We start from the raw sequence: 15,138 nt of genomic DNA on the forward strand, positions 1-15,138 counted from the left end.
TTAACAATGTTAACTATGCTAACTAGCTAACTTGCTAGTGAGGACTTTTATTTTGAAACATTTGTTGCTAGGGTATCCATGGTGGCCACTATCAGGAAACAAGAAGTTACTGCAGTATAATCATGTTGGTTGCTATGGAAACGGTTATAAACACTTAATTTTAATGGTTGCTATGTTGGTTGCTAGGTACATGGAGGTTTCATGTAGTTGACTGGAGGCATAGTTGATGATAACTGACAGTTGGAATGGTTGAACATTTCAATAGTTGAGTAGTTTCAATGGTTAAATGATTTAATAGTGTATAATTGCAGTGAGGACCTTTATTTTGAAACAGTTGTAGACAGAGGAAGTAGTGAAACAGGATCTGTAGTCTTAATGAGATTGTATGCTTAAAGCCTGAGACAGAAGGTGCCTCTCATAGCGTTTACGCGTCCTCTCTCGCTCCTCACTGATCTACATAAAGAATGATGGAGCGGCAACAATGGGATAGTCTAGCCCTTCTTCTATCTTTCTTTATGTAGATCATTGAGGATCGAGGAGCGAGGGAGGACATATAAACGCTGCTTGAGAGGGACCCACAGTAAATACTTTAAAAGTTGTATGTAGATAGTCTAATTAATGTTGATAGACAGAATGTTTAATGGATGTTGATAGGCAGATTGTTTAATAGATATTGATTGACAGTTTAATGGGTGGATGAGTGAATGGTCTGAAGAAGATGAGTGGATAGAAGGTTGGATGGAATGTGCCTTATATTCTTGTTAAGAGAGACACTGATACAGCTCTCTGAGAGTAGTTGACACAGGTGTAATCAATTTAACTGGCTAGTCTTAAGAGTGCCAGAGTACTCTTAAAGCCTGAGACAGAGTAAATAATTTAAAAGTTGAATGTAGATAGTCTAATTAATGTTTAATTTAAAGTTTAATGGATGTTGATAGACAGATTGTTTAATAGATGTTGATAGACAGTTTAATGGGTGGATGAGTGAATGGTCTGAAGAAGATGAATGGATAGAATGTTGGATGGAATGTGCCTTATATTCTTGTAGAATGGAGAGACACAGCTCTCTACTGAGAGTAGTGGATACAGATACAGGTGTAATCAATTTAACTGGCTAGTCTTAAGAGAGCCAGCCTGAGACAGAGTAGATTGTTTAAAAGTTCAATGTAGAGCGTCTAATTGATGTTGTTGATAGGCAGACTGTTTAGAATGGGTGGATGAGTGAATGGTTTGAAGAAGATGAATGGATATAAAGTTGGATGGAATTAGGAGGACTTATTTTGATACTGTTGTGCGCAGAGGATACAGGAGAACAGAATATGTAGTCTTCAGAGAGGAGCCTGAGAGAAACTGACAGTTGGTGCCCAGGTGGCTGACCAGCTGGGGTAACATTCTAATTGCTGCCGTGATGTCATAATGACCAATGTTAAGTCTATGGGGGAAATGGTGATAGTTTTTAACTAATAGTTTAAAAAGTATAAAAGTTACAAAGTTGAAAAATATAAAGCACATATGGCATAAGCAAGACCTACGCAACAAAGTTTGAATGAAGTTTCTACGTTAAACGGTTGAAGCTGAATTGCGAGCGTTAGAAGAAGAAGTTTAACTAGAAATGCAATTCCAAGGAATTACCAGTGCATGAAAATGCAAAAATATATAGATAATGTAGATATGGTTACTAAGGTGTAGCTAGGGTAAACATGGTGGTGGCATAGTTTACAGAGAGTTGATAGTGTGAAGGTAGACAGTTTAAAGATGAAACATTCCAGTTCTAACTTAACTAATGATTTCTATTCATGTTAAAATGTTGATTAGCTAACTTAGCTAATGATTTCTAGCAGTTAAGCTAAAAATGCTAATTATGCTAGCAATGCTAACTTTACTAACAATGCTAACCAGGTTGATTAGCTAACTTAGTTGATGATTTTTTGCAGTTATGCTAAAAATGTTAACTATGCTAACCATGCTAACTTGCTAGTGAGGACTTTTATTTTGAAACATTTGTTGATAGGGTATCCATGGTGGCCACTATCAATAAACAATAAGTTACTGCAGTATAATCATGTTGGTTGCTATGGAAACGGTCATAAACACTTAATTTTAATGGTTGCTATGTTGGTTGCTAGGTACATGGAGGTTTCATGTAGTTGACTGGAGGCATAGTGGATGATAACTGACAGTTGGAATGGTTGAACAGTTAAATAGTTGAGTAGTTTCAATGGTTAAATGATTTAATAGTGTATTATTGCAGTGAGGACTTTTATTTTGAAACAGTTGTGGACAGAGGAAACAGTTTAACAGGATATGTGTAGTCTTCTGAGAGACTGTATGCTTAAAGCCAGAGAAACTGACAGTTGGTGCCCAGGTGGCCGGCCACCTGGCTTAAGATTCTAATTGCTGCCGTGATGTCATAATGAGCAATGTTAAGTCTATGGGGGAAATTGTAATAGTTTTTAACTAATAGTTTAAAAAGTAAAAAAGTTACAAAGTTGAAAAATACAAAGCACACATGGCATAAGCAAGACCTACGCAACAACGTTTGAATGAAGTTTCTACGTTAAACGGTTCAAGCTGAATTGCGTGCGTTAGAAGAAGAATAATAAGAAGTTGCGGAAGAAGACTTGGAAGAACAGTATAGTGCATTTTCATGCACTATAATAATAATAATAAGAAGAATAGGAAGAACAGTACAGTGCATTTTCATGCACTGTAATAAGAAGAAGAAGCCTAGGAAGAACAGTACAGTGCATTTTCATGCACTGTAATAAGAAGAACAGGGATAACAGTACATTGCATTTACATGCAATGTAATAAATAGTTTGACAAATAGACAAATAGTTTGTATTCACAACCTAAACATGAAAGCAACTCACAACTGTTCAGTTTTCAATAAGCGGTGAAGAAATGTCATAAGGACATCAGTCTCTCTCTTACCCCCATCAACACACACATCTACACATTAGGTAAAATTATAAGTGTTAATGAAGAATAGAAAAGCTGAAATTGGAAGCTGGATATGGCTCGACAATCAAAAAATACAAAGCCAAGAATGGGTCGTTCACATAAATGGATAGCCTAGCTCCACAGTTTTCAAGAGGGGGTCAGCAAAAGTAATCCAGACTTTATTTATCTGCCACTTGTCGTGACAGGCCTGTGCAGTTGTGAATGCTAATCGTAATGTATTAGCATGTTTCAAAACATATCACATTTCATTTGAAAATCAGACACAAATACGCGTTTAAAGGAGTTGAAGAGAAAACAGTGATGTCAGTGTCACAATGTTGGTTTCCCCCTCCTCACGTAGGTGTTATACTGTATGTGCAAAAACACACTTACTGAGGCCAATTCAGTCAGTTGTCATAACAGTGTGAACTCAGAACAGGATATAGCCTTTTACCAACATGTAACTTCACCTTGCTGCAACACTGGCCAAAGTGGCCTTTATGCAGCTCATTCAAGTGATCAAGATCCTTTCAGGACACTGTGTGTATTTTTTTCATGAAGCTGATATGTAACTGAACAGGTGATACAGTATGTAGCTGGATTAAGAGTAAGTTGTCAGCACATTTTACATTAATTAAGCATCTTGATCTGATTTTCTCTTCACAGTATTTTGTCTCTGTGTCACTTCAGTAACTGGTAAGTGAAGTGTTTCTCCATTCAAATAAACTCCACAGTTTTCTTTAATCATGTAATGCATAAAACTGTACAGTGGCTATAAAAAGTATCCAGTCTTGATCAATTTCATTTTTTACAAGAGTTTACAAAAATCCCCTCTTAAATGTCAAAGTGAAAGTGATTAATAAAACATAAAATGCAAAAATAAGCAGTTGCATAAACATTCACTCTCTTCAAGTCAGCATTTAGTAGATGGCCTTTGGCTGCAACTAAATATGAGAGTCTGTGTGGATAGGTCTCCATTAGGCTTGCACATCAGGATGCTGCCCTTTTGCTTTATTTAAAAAAAAAAAAAACTGCTCAAGTTCTGTCAAGTTAGATGCGGATCAGTTGAGAACAGTTCCTTTCATGTTTGGCTACAGATTGTCGATAGGATTGAAGTCTGGAGTTTGATTCAGCCACATTCAGCTTGGCCACTCACTCATAGAGCATACTGTGTAGATTAGGTCAGTCACTTTTGATATGTATGCAATCGCTCATTTTGCATTATACAGTATATGTTTGATTAATTAACATTATTTTGTAAAAATGTGCCTTCACATTGACATTAAAGAGAGGATATTTGTGAATTATTGTGAAAGACCAAAATAGATTGATTTCAGATTTCATTTATGAATGCAAAAGGGGGAAATATCCAAGGGGATGAACACTTTTGATAGGCACTGTATTTCATTAAAGGTCTTAAATTACTCTCTCCTCCAGGTCATTTCTCCTCCAGGTCATTTCATCTCATCTCCTCATATTCAGTTGTCTCACCTGGAGAAACTGAAACTGTTCAGTTGTGATTGGATTTATGAAAGTGAGGTTGGGGGGCGCTGTGGCGCAGCAGGCTACAGCGTCCATACCATTTACGCGTCCGAGTGCCCACGGGGACCCAGATTCGAATCCGTCCTGCGGTCATATCCCGATCCCACCCCATCTCTCCCTCCCACTTGTTTCCTGTCTACCTCTTCACTGTCCTATACTAATAAAGGCAAAAAGGCCAAAAAATATACTTAAAAAGAATACAGAAATGGTGCTTCCATCATGCAGTCCAATCCCTACTGGAGCAGTGTGACCTTTGCTCATCCTATTGGGGGTGCCTCTGACACAGGCAGCTACACATGCGGCCCCTGCTCTAGGTACTACAGGAGCAGCTCCATCAGTATCACTGTAGGTGAGTGGATGAGAAGTCACATACACGTAACACACCTTGATAACGAAAAGGACACAGATCAAAACTGATATCAGTCGTGTAAAACTGGAAACAAGCTGAATGATAAAGCGGCATTATTAACAAAGTATTCACTTCTTTTTAAGCTACTTATAGCCCCTCTGTTATAATAAAGGCGTCATTTCACTTCCCACAAAAGTGATCCCATCAGCCTCTCTGTAGCCTAGTGGATAATGCAATATCATACTTACTGTTAAAGAGAAACTATGCAGGATTGGCGATTTCATCTCCGGTTTCGGTGTAGCTTTTCGTTTTCGCTCGTTTTCTGCTTGCATATTTCTCTGCAGAGCTTCCCTACAGCTTTAGCGTGTATATTTATATATATACTGTAGGCTATATATATATAAATAAATGGCAAGCGTGGTTCTTTTTGTTCCTTACGCGTCTAAGACTTCCAGATGTAAACAAGGAGCAATCGCATCCTGCAAAAACTGCAAGGTTGCAAAGCGGATAGGGACACTGGGGGCTGAAGGAAATATTACTGTTTTCGATCAAACTGGTCAGTCAAGCAAAATGTTGATGTTCTCAGTAAGATTCAATGATTACAAGTTTGTACCACAGTCTCATTGGTTGCATAGAAGTCCCTAGTTTTTGAAAGAAAAACATGCAAAAAAAGTGATATTGAGGGTCTCAAAACTCTTTTATTGGGACACATCTGCCATCAATGAGTATTTTCTCTAGAAATATAATCCTTTGTTAATGTTGTCTGAAAACATGAAGTCTTCCAAACAAATGGTCATGACAAAAATAATGATAAAACAAGATGTGTTTGTATTTTTATGTCATTTTCATGCACCTGAAATTCTATGTGGGATAGGAAGACTTTATGTGGAAAGTACAAAGTACAGTATATGGACATTTAGTGTGTGAAGTATCAATATTGTACCGAGTCCCATTCACAGAATAAATGCATGTAGTTACAGGTGTTTTGAGAACACCAAAATAAACATTTACAAAAAAAAAGAAAAAGATTCTAGCGCCCCCCCTTCAGTCATTCTAGCATCATTGGGGTAAAGGGTGCTTTTTCTCAGGCTATGTTTTCAACCGCAACCCCTAGTCAATCAATAGTGAAAGTAAATAGCTGTGCAGAACTATTTTTGCCTATGAGACCACAGTGATGACAGTTTCACTTTGACTTTAAGTTCAAATAATAGGCGAGTGTATAATGCATGTAGTCACAAACACGTTTCAGTAAAGTAAGGTTTAGTGGAATACAGTACCTGTGTTCTAAACATGGTCTTGCATGTAAGCAGATTCCTTCAAATGCGCCGCTGCTGACTGATAGATGCAGTTTGAAGTTGCGCTGCTTGCTGTTGAAGGGAATGACGGATGTCACTCTCATTGGTTGAACGGATGTTAAGTCCAAAAACACTCTCATCATGACTGATTAAGAAACATAATCTTTTTGAACAACGCACTTGGCATTTGATATCAAAACCACTCCAAATATGAACTGGACACAAACATTAAGCTTTTCACCACTGACCATACGATTCTGATCGCCAAGATAGATCCCATGGATTGTATAGTGCAGTATGGTGGTATGCTATATAGACTGTAATATGTACAGTATAAATATTTGAAACATGTATAACAAATCACTGAAGTTCAATTTAAGCTATTTTTTGTCTTACTAAAAACACAAAGCAGCATGTACAATGTAAAATATGTAGTTATGGGGCTACGTTACTGTATTTTGATGTCGGCCATAATGGTGATACTTGGAGAGCCAATAACTGTATGTTCTGAGGTGGTACTCATAAGGTTTGAGAACGACTGGTGAAGTGTTTTAACGATGTTAACATGTTTGCTGACATATCTGGCACTTTTGCAGACAAATTACAGTACATGACCACAGGCGAATGCAGTCTGGTTAAAAGAGTTTTTTTTTTTTTTTTGTGGTTCGAGGTTGACATTTCCTGACATACGTTTCAAAACTTACTGGACTGTGAGCGAATGCAGTCTGGTCTAAAGAGACTACAGGAGGAAAGACAGAGGAAGACCTGTCCATTCCATTTTAAAAACGGAGATGTCTATGGCTATGCTTGCTCTTCTCTCAGGTAACATTAAACTCATTTCTCTTAATCTGAATGTGTAAAGTGAAGAAAAGGAAATCATTCCACCAGTATGAACATACTACCATAATTTCGCAACTATTAGTCATGGTTGATTTTTAAAAATGTCAGCTATGCGGTTAATACAAGGCAGCAGTTAATATGGTATTAATGTGTTAAAAATAATAATAATAATAATAATAAAACTTGCGTAACTGCCCTGTGGCTTATACACAATGTTGCTAATTCACAGGACATTACTGTAAGGAGTGCTTGAAAAAAAGTAGTGGCAAATTATGGGATACTCTTAAGAGTTTTCACCCTAACTCCACTAAACAGTAGCCCGGGTGAACCCAGATCGCTGCAAGTCCGTCTACAATGGACTGATGCTCGTTTCCAAACTTCTAAACCTTTTTACGACGTCCAAGGGTGTAACAGTGAAATTAAACTTAAATAGGTGGATTGAACTCTTACAAAATCATTTCGGACGTGCAGTAAACATATCACTCCTGTAAATAGCCTAGAGGTTTTAAGTGCAGTTGTTCACTCAATTCCAAAGAAAATGCATGATCATATCTATTTAACACAGACACCATCAGTGCTGCATTGTTTGTGTTGAAGGTACATGACTGTGATAAGATCTGGGATTTTTAAAAAAAATGTCCAATATCCTTTCCCAACTGACACTACCTGTAATTCAAATTTGCCCACAGGTTCGTCAGGGTTCACGCAGGCTGACTCTATAGGCCACAAGAGATAAAACATGTCTGTTATCACACAATTGGATGCACTCATAACATTTGTCTGGATTTCAACTTTTCAACAAACATAATTACAGTGCATGCAAATGCACTGTTCTGTTCTTCCTGGGTATCTTCTTCTTCTTCTTCTTCTTCTTCTTATTCTACTAACCAGGTCCTAATTAGCTTCAACCGTTTAACGTAGAAACTTGGTTCAAACTTTGTTACGTAGGTCTTGAAAATAAGACTAAGTCTATGTATATTTCAGTTCTGTAAACTTGATACTTTTTGAGATATTAGCAAAATATGTTTCCCCATTGACTTTTCATAGACCTCTGAAGCTGCTATCCTTGCCCATATAAGGAGATCCGGGAGTTAATTGAAGCCAACTGCCCATATATGGCAAGCTTTTTTGTAGGCGAACTTCAGAGGTCTATCGCACTGCACTGCTGATTAAGCTGATTTGCACCTGTGTCAAGAGCCAGGTGCTCAAGGCCCTATCAAGTTTAATTGACAGCCAGTTAAATTGAACCTGCATTATCAGCTCTCTCTGTCTACCCATTCACTCATACACACACACACCTGACTGCAGCACTTCATATACCACACTTCTCCATGCACTCCACAACATTCTAACCTAACTCCCCCATTTCACTGCATCATAGAAAGCCATGCTCCTTACATCCACTTACATCCACTCACACACACACACACACACACACGCACGCACACTCACACGCACTCACACTCAGAGGTGGAAAAGTCAAGCTTCAGAGAGTAAAAGTCCAATCACGTATTGGTTCGGTTTGTAAATTTAAGTTTGTTTCACATTTTATCTTATGTCTTGCTTTTGCATGCACTGGTAATTTCCTCGAAATTACGTTTTCTAGTTTCAACTTGTTCTTTTCATTGCTGTTTAATTTGATGTCTGCACCGTTAAGTTCAGTGTTCTATTCTTGTAATTATAATCATACTAGTGCTGATGAAAAACTGAAAGGCTAAAATAGGAAGTGTAGACTACGTGCAACACCTCAAACCAGACTGTAGCCTACTGCACAACATGTACTGTAGTATGGCCACAGAACAATAAGAATGTATGTCATGGTTGAAATAAGGCTTATGTGAAATTTGACCGACTACAAATTGGCAAAAATGACTATTTAGGCCAAGGCAGTTGTGCTTGTGTGAGAATATTGCTATGTGTAAGCATACATTCAACAAATATCACATCTACTTTTACTTACATATTTACATGATATACATGTGTGGTTTGTTTCTCTCGTCAGTAGTTCTTTCTCTCAATGTCCCCTCAGGAGTTGGTAAGTGAAATATTTCCTCAACACAAATTGATTACACAAACCCAAAGATTCCTCTCAGGATTGCATGAGCTTATACTGTATTGGAACAAACGTCTCACATTGTAAAAATCTCAAAGCTAAACCTCTTGCACAGTGTTTTTCCAACCATCACCATACAGTGGGGAGAAAATGTATTTGATACCATGCTAAAGTTGCCTAAAAAGAGGAATATAAAATCATCATTTGACAATTGAGCTTAATGTCTTAATGAAAAAAAATAGTAAAAATTAATAAGTACACCAATTTTCTTTGTGATTCCTAAATGCTAGGGAAAGGAAGTATCTGACCCCTTATGTAACCCTATGGGAATTTAACACATAGGGTTAACATAGGGGCAGGCAGATTTTTATTTTTTAAGGTCAGCTATTTCATGGATCCAGGATATTATGCATCCTGATAAAGTTCCCTTGGCCGTTGGAATTAAAATAGCCCCACATCATCACATACCCTTCACCATAGCTGATTGAGCTCAATGCAAATCAAACAGGCTAATACATGTATGCCTACTGGAAAAAGCACCATGCCAATCTCTAGCTATGGTGAAGGGTGTGATGATGTGGGGCTATTTTAATTCCAAAGGCCATGGGAACTTTATCAGGATGCATAATATCCTGGATCCATGAAATAGCTGCCTGCCCCTATGTTATCCCTATGTGTAAAATTCCCATAGGGTTACATAGGGGGTCAAATACGCCCTTCCCTTAGCATTTAAGGAAAATATTTATTTATTTATTTACGATACATTCTTCAATCACAAAGAAAATTGGTGTCCTTGGCGGTTTGATTTTTTACTTATTTTTTTAATTAAGGCATTAAGATCAATTGTCAAATGATGATTTCATATTCCTGTTTTAGCATGGTATCAAATACATGTGCTCCCCACTGTATCCACCATGATGGAATAATGCCATTTCAGTCATGCATTGACTATGAGTGTTGTGTCAACTTTATCTCTATGTAGTTGCTGTCAAGATCAGGCTGGCGAATGGGGGCAGTCGGTGCTCAGGTCGAGTGGAGGTGTATCACTATAACGCTGGTTACCAGTGGGGAACTGCCTGTGATAAATACTGGGACACAGGTGATGCTGGGGCGGTGTGCAGAGAGCTGGGGTGTGGCACTGCTGTTTGTGCCCCTAAGTCAGCCTTCTATGGTGCAGGGACTGGGAAGATTTGGATATATGATGTGTCATGTTCTGGTACTGGACAGTCTCTGGCCCAGTGCTCCCACATCCTCGACCATAACTGTGGCCATTATCAGGATGCAGGGGTGATGTGTTCCATGGAACGTGAGTACATTTGTATAATGACATCAATGTAAACTTGTAAACTTGTGAAACTGTAAACTAAAAAATGAAGCACATGAATCTTTGTGAATGTGACTCTTTTCTATGTCCAGGTCCCTCCATCTCTCTCATCTCCTCACACTCAGCAGTCTCAGCTGGAGAAACTGTACAGATCAAATGCTTTTGGAGAGCAAAACCATGTACTGGCACCTTACGTCTGTACAGAAATGGAGTTCATATGAAATCACATTCTCTTAGTTCCTCCCAGAGCAGCGCTACGTTCACTCTGTCTCACCAGGGCCGTTACACATGTGCCTACTCCTCGTCCTCTACCCATAGCCAGCATATTAACATAACAGTAGGTGAGTAAAGAGTTGTCAGCTAACCAGGCACACAATCATGGAAACAATTTGGTAAATTGTCTAATCCTATTAAGTTGGAAACAAGTTAAGTGCAGTTATTAGAAGCCCCTTATGCCCCCAACACATTTAAAAATTGCCGTCATGCGGGTTTTATTATATGTTCTCTGTGTTGTTTGTCTGGTTACATACTACTTTGCACTTCTGTTCCAGTTGTAGCCTACTACAATAGGTAATGTGATTATTACATGCCTGTTTTTGGAAAGTAATGTTTTTGAGGGTTTGGAAATAAGGATTGGATCGTAGTGGTTAGGATTTTGATTTCATTAAAACAGTTAATATTCCAGCAGCCTAACCTTTAATAATATCAGCAGTAGAAATAGTAGAAGCAGTATTCATTCTCCTTTCAGTAACATTATGAGATGAGGTGTTTGCCATTGGCAGAGGTCTGCACTCTCCAGTGGGGTATAGGCCTACTACGAATCTCGCTGAACATAACCAAGCTTTCTTAGGATAACCTGAGGGGTATTTCACAAAACCTAGATAAGGGATTAAGCCGGGATTTTTTGGTTATCCTGGATGAACTTACCCTTGACTCGGTTTCACAAAAGAGATGCTACATAAGTTGCCATGGGAATTTATTCTCTGAAGCTAGCCTGCTCCCGACCAGGCTAACAGCCAAGATAAGTTAATTCTAATGGTAATTACATTATCTGATTGGTTCAGCTAGCTGTCATTCAAATCAGACCTGCATGCGATTTTTGAAAGAGCTGTATTCCATTTTTATACTATTTGCTACTTGCATTTACTCGCAAAACACAAAAGAATGTCTGCCCAATAACATTTAGATATCATTTAAATTACGCTGGCCTTATAATTAATTACAAAATCGTTGTCATCTTTTTTTGACTGACGTTTGATGAATAGCCTACTGTAGTAGTTTTTTGGAAGTGGAGGGGACATATTTCGAAGGTGTTTTCAACTAATTTGGTTTAAAGACAGAATAAAGATATATATAGTCATACTTTGTGCATCTTTGCGGAGGCAAGCGCTTTCTTAATGACGTTGCGTGCCGAGACAAGGAAGCTCTCACACGTGGGTGCATACGTAAATTTGCATTCAGTTGGTCTGACACACCTACTCCCGCTATGTAACAGAAATAATCATGATTCCCCATCCAAAAAAGTAAAACTTTACCTCGTTGTTGTCTATATCAAAAGCGGTTGTTAACTTTGAGTGCAAGACGCTATTTTTTGCGTCTTTTTTATTCCAACCGTGAGTTATTTGGGGGAGAAACGAGAACGCGCACACATCCCGAATAACTTACACCTGGCTTGACATAGACGCTCCTGTTCATCCTGGATTGGCGTTAGTGAAACGAGTTTAGCAAGGATGACTAGAGAACGCTATGTCAAACCTGGCTTTATCGATTATCTTGGATGTCTTAATTCTGCTTTTGTGAAATACCCCTCTGGATTGCTAAAAACGAAAGTCGCAATCAGAGTTGAGTGGTACTACGAAACTCACTCACGGATGAATTTATCAAACTAGGCTTTCAGCTCAGATCTGTGCGCGTTCTCGTGGGGTGACTTTGACCAATGGGGAAACGTGGAGATGCACAAGACCGCCTCGGTTTAAAAACGATTACTTCCGCATTTATGAGCGGTAGCAAAATCTAGGGTGGACTTTTTTTGTGTCTAACCTATAACATCAAAAAATCGATGGTCATCAGATGTTGTATATGCTATGCATGTCCATAAAAGTGATATATCTGCATGCGCAACATAGTTAAAGCGCCTTCGAGTTTCAAAATGTTTGAAGAGGCGGAGTTGCTCCAGTAGATGCGATGACAGCTTCTCACACTTGAGATGACTTCGTTTTTCAAGATAATTGATTGGTCACTAGTCACGATTTGAGCTATAACTGATAACCTGCTCCCGACCAGTGGGGTGTCCTACGAAGCAAGTTAGACAAATCTAGGTTATCTAGACATATCGAGGCTGCACAAAGCCTCAACTTGGGTATTAAGTTAAGTGATCCTACGACAGCAGGGGCCTATTTCACAAAACCAGAGTAAGTAGATCCAAGATAAGTGACGACACACACGGTTGACCAAGCCTGTGGGGTGTCCGAAGCAAGTTAGACAAATCTAGGTTATCTAGACATATCGAGGCTGCACAAAGCCTTAACTGGGGTATTAAGTTAAGTGATCCTACGACGGCAGGTATGTGATAAATTTGTCAAACTAGGCTTTCAGCTCAGATCTGTGCGCGTTCTCGTGGTTGGGGTGATTTTGACCAATCGGGAAACGTGGAGACGCACAAGACAGCCTAGGTCTAAAAACGATTACTTCCGCATTTATGAGCGGTAGCGAAATCTAGGGTGGTCTTTTTTAGTGTCTAACCTATAACATCAAAAAATCGATGGTAATCAGATATTGTATGGTATATATGTCCATAGTAGCGATATATCTGCATGTGCAACATAGTTAAAAGCGCCTCCGAGTTTCAAAATGTTTGAAGAGGCGGAGTTGCTCCAGTAGATTCTCACACGTGAGATGACTTCGTTTTTCAAGATAATTGATTGGTCAGTTGTCAGTAGGATTAGTCAGAGGGCGGTGATATTTCACGATTTGAGCTATAACTAAGCACATAACCCGCTCCCGACCAGGTTTGGTTGCGAGCATAAGATACCATGGTGATACAGCGACGCTAAAACAAATCCACTTTCGTATGACAGCATACCCTGGTTTTGAGCGCAACATACCTCGCTAAGCCACTAATCGAGCTTCGTAGGACACCCCACTGGTCAAAGTAAACATGCAAAACACGTTTCACTAATGCTGAGCGCAGATGAGTTGATGCGGCTAGGTCAAGCCAGGTGTAAGTTATTCGGTATGTGTGCGCGTTCTCGTTTCTCCTCCAAATAACTCACGGTTGGAATAAAAAAGACGCGAAAAATAGCGTCTTGCACACAAAGTGAACAACCGCTTTTGATATAGACTAACAACGAGGTAAAGTTGTACTTTTTTGGATGGGAATCATGATTATTTCTGTTACATAGCGGGAGTAGGTGTGGCAGACCAAGTGAATGCAAATGTACGTATGCACCCACGTGTGAGGGCTTCCTTGTCTCGGCACGCAACGTCATTAAGAAAGCGCTTTGCCACCGCAAAGATGCACACAGTATGACTATATATATCTTAATTTGTCGAATTAGTTGAAAACACCTTTGAAAAATGTCCCCTCCACTTCCAATAAACTACTAGGCTATTCATCAAACGTCCGTCAAAAAATAAGCAAACAACGAGTATGTTATTAATTATAAGGCCACCATAATTTAAATAACATCCATATGGTATTAGGCAGACATTCTGCTGTGTTTTGCGAGTAAATGCAAGTAGCAAATAATATATAAATGGAATACAGCTCTTTGAAAAAATCGCATGGAGGTCTGATTTGAATGACATCTAGCTGAACCAATCAGATCATGCAATTACCATTAGAATTAACTTAGCTTGGCTGTTAGCCTGGTCGGGAGCAGGCTAGCTTCCAAGTATAAATTCCCATGGTAACTTATATGTGATCTCTTCTGTGAAACCAAGTCAAGGCTATGTTCATCCAGGATAACCCAGTAAGCCTGTCTAAATCCCCTATCTTGGTTTTGTGAAATACCCCCCAGTGGGGTGTCCTACGAAGCAAGTTAGACAAATCTAGGTTATCTAGACATATCGAGGCTGCACAAAGCCTCAACTCGGGTATTAAGTTAAGTGATCCTACGACAGCAGGTATGTGATCAATTTGTCAAACTAGGCTTTCAGCTCAGATCTGTGCGCGTTCTCGTGGTTGGGATGATTTTGACCAATCGGGAAACGTGGAGACGCAGAAGACAGCCTAGGTTTAAAAACGATTACTTCCGCATTTATGAGCGGTAGCGAAATCTAGGGTGGTCTTTTTTAGTGTCTAACCTGTAACATCAAAAAGTCGATGGTCATCAGATTTTGTATGGCATACATGTCCATAGTAGTGACATATTTGCACGCACAACATAGTTAAAAGCGCCTTCGAGATTCAAAATGTTTGCAGAGGCGGGGCTGACTTGTTCAAAGTATGACAGATTAGCACACGTGAGATAACTTCGTTTTTCAAGATAATGGATTGGTTAGAATTGGTCAGAGGGCGGTGATATTTCACGATTTGAGCTATAACTAAGCACATAACCCGCTCCCGACCAGGGGGGTATTTCACAAAACCAAGATAGGGGATTTAGACAGGCTTACTGGGTTATCCTGGATGAACATAGCCTTGACTTGGTTTCACAGAAGAGATCACATATAAGTTACCATGGGAATTTATACTTGGAAGCTAGCCTGCTCCCGACCAGGCTAACAGCCAAGCTAAGTTAATTCTAATGGTAATTACATTATCTGATTGGTTCTGCTAGCTGTCATTCAA

The sequence above is a fragment of the Sardina pilchardus genome, chromosome 13 (genome assembly GCF_963854185.1).
Source record: "Sardina pilchardus chromosome 13, fSarPil1.1, whole genome shotgun sequence".
Lineage (NCBI taxonomy): Eukaryota > Metazoa > Chordata > Actinopteri > Clupeiformes > Clupeidae > Sardina > Sardina pilchardus.